Genomic DNA, 6,702 nt, shown 5'->3' on the forward strand with positions numbered 1-6,702 from the left:
AGCACGGGAAAAACACGCTGGTTGACTTGAAAACATACAAGACGAACTGGCACAGAGAGACAGGAAACAGGGATAAATACACTGTGGAAAATAAGCGCCAACTGGAGGAGGTGGAGACAATCACAAGAACAAGTGAAACAGATCAGGGTGTGACAGAAATGAACAGTCATGTCCACTCCCCAGACAGGTGCATGTCTAATGGTGTCTAATGACACAGATGCACATATAGAGTGCACTATTCTTGCTGACTCCTCTGAAATAAATACACATGTTCTGGAAGAATCCCAATAGCCCCTGTGTATTTTCCTGCCATGTTTGAGGCACCATTGTAACTCTGCCCACATAAGCCAGACATGGGCAAATTGAGCCTCAACAACACATCAGTTGCCACTATCGCAATGCCCTCGCCTGTTGTCTCCGACGCCCTGTATAGCCCAATAAACTCCTCGTGAGGGACAAGGCCATGGTCAACATAACGCAGGCAGACACTCTCCTGTTCAGCAGCAGAGACATCTTGAGTACCATCAACAATTACTGAAAATTGTACAATCGAAAGAGACCTAAAATAAGCTGCAATCCTTTGAATGACTGTATTGGCCATGATGTTCAGAATTTCATTCTGTGCCTTGGGGCCTGTATACATTGTGGTATGCTCTGTTAACAATTTCAGTAAAATGAGATCATCCTCTTCTGTCCTAAGTTTCAAAAGCTGGTATAAATTCCCACTGTCATCTGTGTGGCCTCTAAAGGCTTGTCCCTGTCTTGCTTCATGCCGCACTGAACTAACAATTTTCATCAAGCAATGCCTTGCGTCTTCCTGCTGTTTACCCCACGTGCTGGATAACTTGACACTGATTGTATTTAGCTGGTGTGCTGTTACAGCTACAAAGTGGCAATGGGTTTGGCAGTTTTGATGTGCTGTAAATTTTACAATGGCTTTTCTCCAGTTCCTGCATTCTGAACTAATGAAGGCAGAATCCACTCTTTGGCCAAAATATGGCCAGCTTGAAAACCCTTGGCTACAGTGAAAATACAACACTCTTTTATTGATGGATTATAATATAGCCAGGGGAAATCGCGTAACCATTTCTCTTGAAACATCAACACTCTGTTGGCAAGAGTTTGTGGTTCTATAAATTGTTGGTGTGGCTAATATGGTTTTCTGCCATCACTGTGGTAACTGGACAATGCTGTGCCACTGTCCCCTATATTGGTGCTGCTGGCAACAAGGTTGACACCACGTGACTGTGACACTGTCATCTGAAGTCTCTCTCCCTGGCTATTTCCCTTTCACCACCCTCACTGACTCAGCTTGTATCCTAGAAAATAAATAAGTTGTTTGCCATACTCCTAACTACCGGTACCCCAAACTACACAATTAATCACAGCAGCAATACCATTGCCTTAAACGAATCTTGGTTCAGTCACCAGTTTAAATTGAGAGTGGGTGTATCCATGGCATTGTCCAATTATGTTCCTATTTTACAGGTCTAAAAGAAAGAGAGGACCTTTCATAATGTTGTCAAACAAAGACTCAACAAACTTACCTGAGACTCCCTGTCTTTGTCAGTGTGTCCCTGCCTATCTGTCCCCAGCTCTGCTGTCTGTGTGCCATCTGTTGCCTGCTCTGCCTAATGACATCATTATGAAACAATTTTATTAGCATTTCACTTCTTTCTTATGAACATTTTATCAACTAGTCTTTGAGATATTAGGCTACTAGGGTTCTTTCTTTGCATTTTGGTGTACTGAAAAATGCTCTGATGTCTGTCTTTTCTCTGCCATTTTTCTACCTGGCTGGTTGGCTACACACACACACAGTGTGCAGGCTATTTACAGTAGGAGATGGGCTTCTATCGTCTACAAGGGTAGCTGTATGAGTTCACCATTTACACAACATATGCTGCAACCTTTTGTATTTTGAATATAGTTTATGTTTTTGTTTTATATTGGCTGGCTTCCCACAATAGCTGAATTTGCAGAGCTAGCGAGCACCAATTTTGTTTCTGTGGTGTTTGCTATAATCTTTGCTATCGTCAGTTTACTCCAAGATTGGCACATAGGTGCTTCAAAGTCCCCTAGCAGCAATTTAGCTTTTGCAACGAGACGATTAAACATATTTAAGACAATGGTAGAAGAGAGTGTAATTCTGTTCAGTTTGGAGTTCAGTTTATCGCTAACCTTATCACAGGGACTTCGAAGCACTACAGCTGCATGCTGATCTTGGAATAAACTGACGATAGCAAAGATTCCATCATTGATGACGCCACATAAATGGAATAGGTGCTAGCTAACTTGCTTGCTAATGTTTGCTTTAGTTTGCTCCATCGGTTTGCACGCTAGCTCTGCAAATTCAAATATTGTGTGTGTGTGAATCCTGCTAACATAAATCAAAATCACTATGTTGCGATTGACTGGATTAACCTCACATTAGCTACGTGCATTGAGTGTCTTTCAGACATTAGACACGAACACTCTGTCACCTTGCCAGCTAAGGAACACTACATTGCATTGCTAGCTTCTCTCATTGACTCAAATTCAAACAGCTGCAAACACTGGTTGATGTTACTGTAGCTAGCTAACAAATGTCAGCTAACCGCTAGCTAACATAAAGAGCATCCGGGACTGCTGGATAGGAGGGAGGATGTTAATGATGCGTTGAATGTACCATTTACCATGGCAGAGGTGAAAAGGGCAATAGGTAAGGCTGGGTTAACTTCACCTGGGAAAGATGAGGTGTGCTATGTTATGTTGGCCCATCTTAGGGCTGAGGCACTGGATAAGGTATTGGTGTTGTACAACAGAGTATGGGAGGAGGGGAAACTACCAGGCAGCTGGAAGGAGGCAGTAGTGGTACCAATCCAGAGGCCAGGGAAGGACCCAACGGGGCTAACAAGCTACCGGCCAATAGCCTTAACATCACATGTATGTAAGATTATGGAGCGTGTGATAACGGAGGCTAACTTACTTCCTGGAGAGCAGGGGGTTAGTATCGCCACATCAGAGTGGATTCAGGAAGGGTAGGGGCACAATGGTTCCCCTACTCTGCTTCTCAGCAGAGCAACAGTGCTCTGCTTAGAAGCAGAGGTCAGGAAGGCTCAGGTGAACAAGGAGACTGTTGTTAACTGTATTTTTTTGATGTGGAGAAGGCATATGATATGGAAGGAGGGGTTGTTAATCAAGCTTGATATTATGGGGGTAGGACGAAGAACGTACAACTGCATAAAGGATTTCCTGTTTGGGTGGGGAAGTCTCTCTCAGACAGCTACACGGTGGTTAATGGTACACCACAGGGAAGCGTGATTAGTCCTCTGTTGTTCTCAATCATGATCAATGATGTTTACTCTCAAGTACAGCTGGATATTGGGAGGTCATTATTTGCAAATGATGGGGCCTTATGGATGAGAGGAAGAAATGTGCCATATATAGTCAGGAAGGTACAGGAAGCAATTGATGAGGTAGAGCAGTGGGTATTAATGTGGGGATTCAGGTTCTCTGTAGAGAAAACTCAGACAGTGTTCTTTACCAGGAGGAAGGTGGGAGATGAGGTATGCTTGAGGTTATATGGAGATGGTGGGGGACTCCATGTACCTTGGGGATACTTTGATGCTAGAATGACCTGGGCAGAACACATTGAGAGAGTGGTAGGAAAGTGTAAGAAGGTACTAAATGTGATGCGCTGTCTGACAGGGTGTTTATTTACCTTTATTTAACTAGACAAGTCAGTTAAGAACAAAGTCTTATTTTCAATGACGGCCTAGGAACAGTGGGTTAACTTCCTTGTTCAGGGGCAGAGCGACAGATTTGTACCTTGTCACCTCAGGGATTCAAACTTGCAACCTTTCGGTTACTAGCCCAATGCTCTAACCACTAGGCTACCCTGCCGCCTGCCTCAGTAGAGACCATATGTTGCATTGATCCGATCTGTAATAGACTATGGCAGTATAGCGTATGGTTCGGCAGCCCGTACGTCATTGGAAAGGCTAGATGTCATACAGGGACAAGACTCAGAATATGTAGTGGGGCGTTTCGGATGTCCCCTGTGGCTGCACTACAGGTGGAGATGGGGGAAATGCCATTGCAGATTAGGAGACAGCAGCTGGCAATTAATTATTGGGTCAGCCTACAGGGACATGGGGTGTCTCATCCTGCGAAAGGGATTTTACAGGCAATGCTGGGAACATGAGTGAAGACAGAACACGAGCTTTGGGTGGGTGGGTAATAACCAGGCGAAGGAGATGGGACTGTATGGAAGGGAGTTTAGTCCAACGGTAGCTATCCCTGTTATTCCATCATGGCTACTCCCACCTCCAGTAGTAGATCTAGATGTATTGGAGAGACTACAGAAAGATAGGGAGGGTGTTGATCCATCTGATTGGAGAGACTAGGGAAAGATAGGCAGGGTGTTGATCCATCTGATTGGAGAGACTACAGAAAGATAGGGAGGGTGTTGATCCATCTGATTGGAGAGACTACAGAAAGATAGGGAGGGTGTTGATCCATCTGATTGGAGAGACTACAGAAAGATAGGCAGGGTGTTGATCCATCTGATTGGAGAGACTAGGGAAAGATAGGGAGGGTGTTGATCCATCTGATTGGAGAGACTACAGGAAGATAGGGAGGGTGTTGATCCATCTGATTGGAGAGACTAGGGAAAGATAGGCAGGGTGTTGATCCATCTGATTGGAGAGACTACAGAAAGATAGGGAGGGTGTTGATCCATCTGATTGGAGAGACTAGGGAAAGATAGGCAGGGTGTTGATCCATCTGATTGGAGAGACTAGGGACAGATAGGGAGGGTGATGATCCATCTGATTGGAGAGACTAGGGAAAGATAGGCAGGGTGTTGATCCATCTGATTGGAGAGACTAGGGAAAGATAGGCAGGGTGTTGATCCATCTGATTGGAGAGACTAGGGAAAGATAGGCAGGGTGTTGATCCATCTGATTGGAGAGACTAGGGACAGATAGGGAGGGTGATGATCCATCTGATTGGAGAGACTAGGGAAAGATAGGGAGGGTGTTGATCCATCTGATTGGAGAGACTAGGGAAAGATAGGGAGGGTGTTGATCCATCTGATTGGAGAGACTAGGGAAAGATAGGCAGGGTGTTGATCCATCTGATTGGAGAGACTACAGAAAGATAGGCAGGGTGTTGATCCATCTGATTGGAGAGACTACAGAAAGATAGGGAGGGTGTTGATCCATCTGATTGGAGAGACTACAGAAAGATAGGCAGGGTGTTGATCCATCTGATTGGAGAGACTACAGAAAGATAGGCAGGGTGTTGATCCATCTGATTGGAGAGACTAGGGAAAGATAGGGAGGGTGTTGATCCATCTGATTGGAGAGACTAGGGAAAGATAGGGAGGGTGTTGATCCATCTGATTGGAGAGACTAGGGAAAGATAGGCAGGGTGTTGATCCATCTGATTGGAGAGACTACAGAAAGATAGGCAGGGTGTTGATCCATCTGATTGGAGAGACTAGGGAAAGATAGGGAGGGTGTTGATCCATCTGATTGGAGAGACTACAGAAAGATAGGGAGGGTGTTGATCCATCTGATTGGAGAGACTAGGGAAAGATAGGCAGGGTGTTGATCCATCTGATTGGAGAGACTACAGAAAGATAGGGAGGGTGTTGATCCATCTGATTGGAGAGACTAGGGAAAGATAGGCAGGGTGTTGATCCATCTGATTGGAGAGACTACAGGAAGATAGGGAGGGTGTTGATCCATCTGATTGGAGAGACTACAGGAAGATAGGGAGGGTGTTGATCCATCTGATTGGAGAGACTACAGAAAGATAGGGAGGGTGTTGATCCATCTGATTTGTTTAAGAGACATCTGGATACTGTGTATCAGGATTTTGTGGCCATTTACACAGATGGTTCAAAAGATCCAAGGACAGGACGTACTGGGTCAGCATTTGTAGTGCAGGAATGTGAGGTGAGAGTCAGGAAACGTATTACAGATCATCTGGCTGTATATATGGCGGGGATGATGGCCATACTGTTGGCCTTGCAGTGGGTGGAGGAAATTAAGCTAGAAAGAGTAGTTATTTACTCTGATTCATGTGCAGTGCTGAGGAGTCTCCAGTCCTTTATATCACATAGCAGACAAGACCTGCTTTCATGAGGTGCTACAAACCCATGGCAGGAGTAAACAAATGGCTATACAGATAATATTTACATGGATCCGAGCTGTGGGGGTGGAGGTGAACGAGGCAGTTGATGTACTGGCTAAACAAGCACTAAGTAGTGGGGATGTTGATGTGGTAGTATCAATGAGCAAGGTAGAGGCAAAAAGTATGATATGGACAGTGATAGTGGAGAAATAGCAGGAGCAGTGGAATAGAGATACTAAGAGCAGGCATTTATTTCCAGTACAGAGGAAAGTTGGGGAGTGTAGAACGGCAGGAAAGGACAGAAGAGAGGAGGCTGTATTTCCAAGATTAAGGGTGGGACACAGCCAGTTGAATAAGATATTACATGTGATAGGAAAGCATCCAACAGGAAAATGTGAGTATTGCCAGGAAACAGAGACTGTGGAGCATGTATTGATACAGTGTGAACATTATTGTAGGGAAAGAGAGAGGATGAGATCTAGTTTGAGGGAGAAGGGGATACAGGAAATTCGTTTAAAGAGTATATTGAGTAGAACGTCATTAGATATAGTCTCAAATATTTTTTCTTTTTTAAGAGCA

Source organism: Salvelinus fontinalis, chromosome 18, assembly GCF_029448725.1.
Source record: "Salvelinus fontinalis isolate EN_2023a chromosome 18, ASM2944872v1, whole genome shotgun sequence".
In the NCBI taxonomy this organism is placed as follows: domain Eukaryota; kingdom Metazoa; phylum Chordata; class Actinopteri; order Salmoniformes; family Salmonidae; genus Salvelinus; species Salvelinus fontinalis.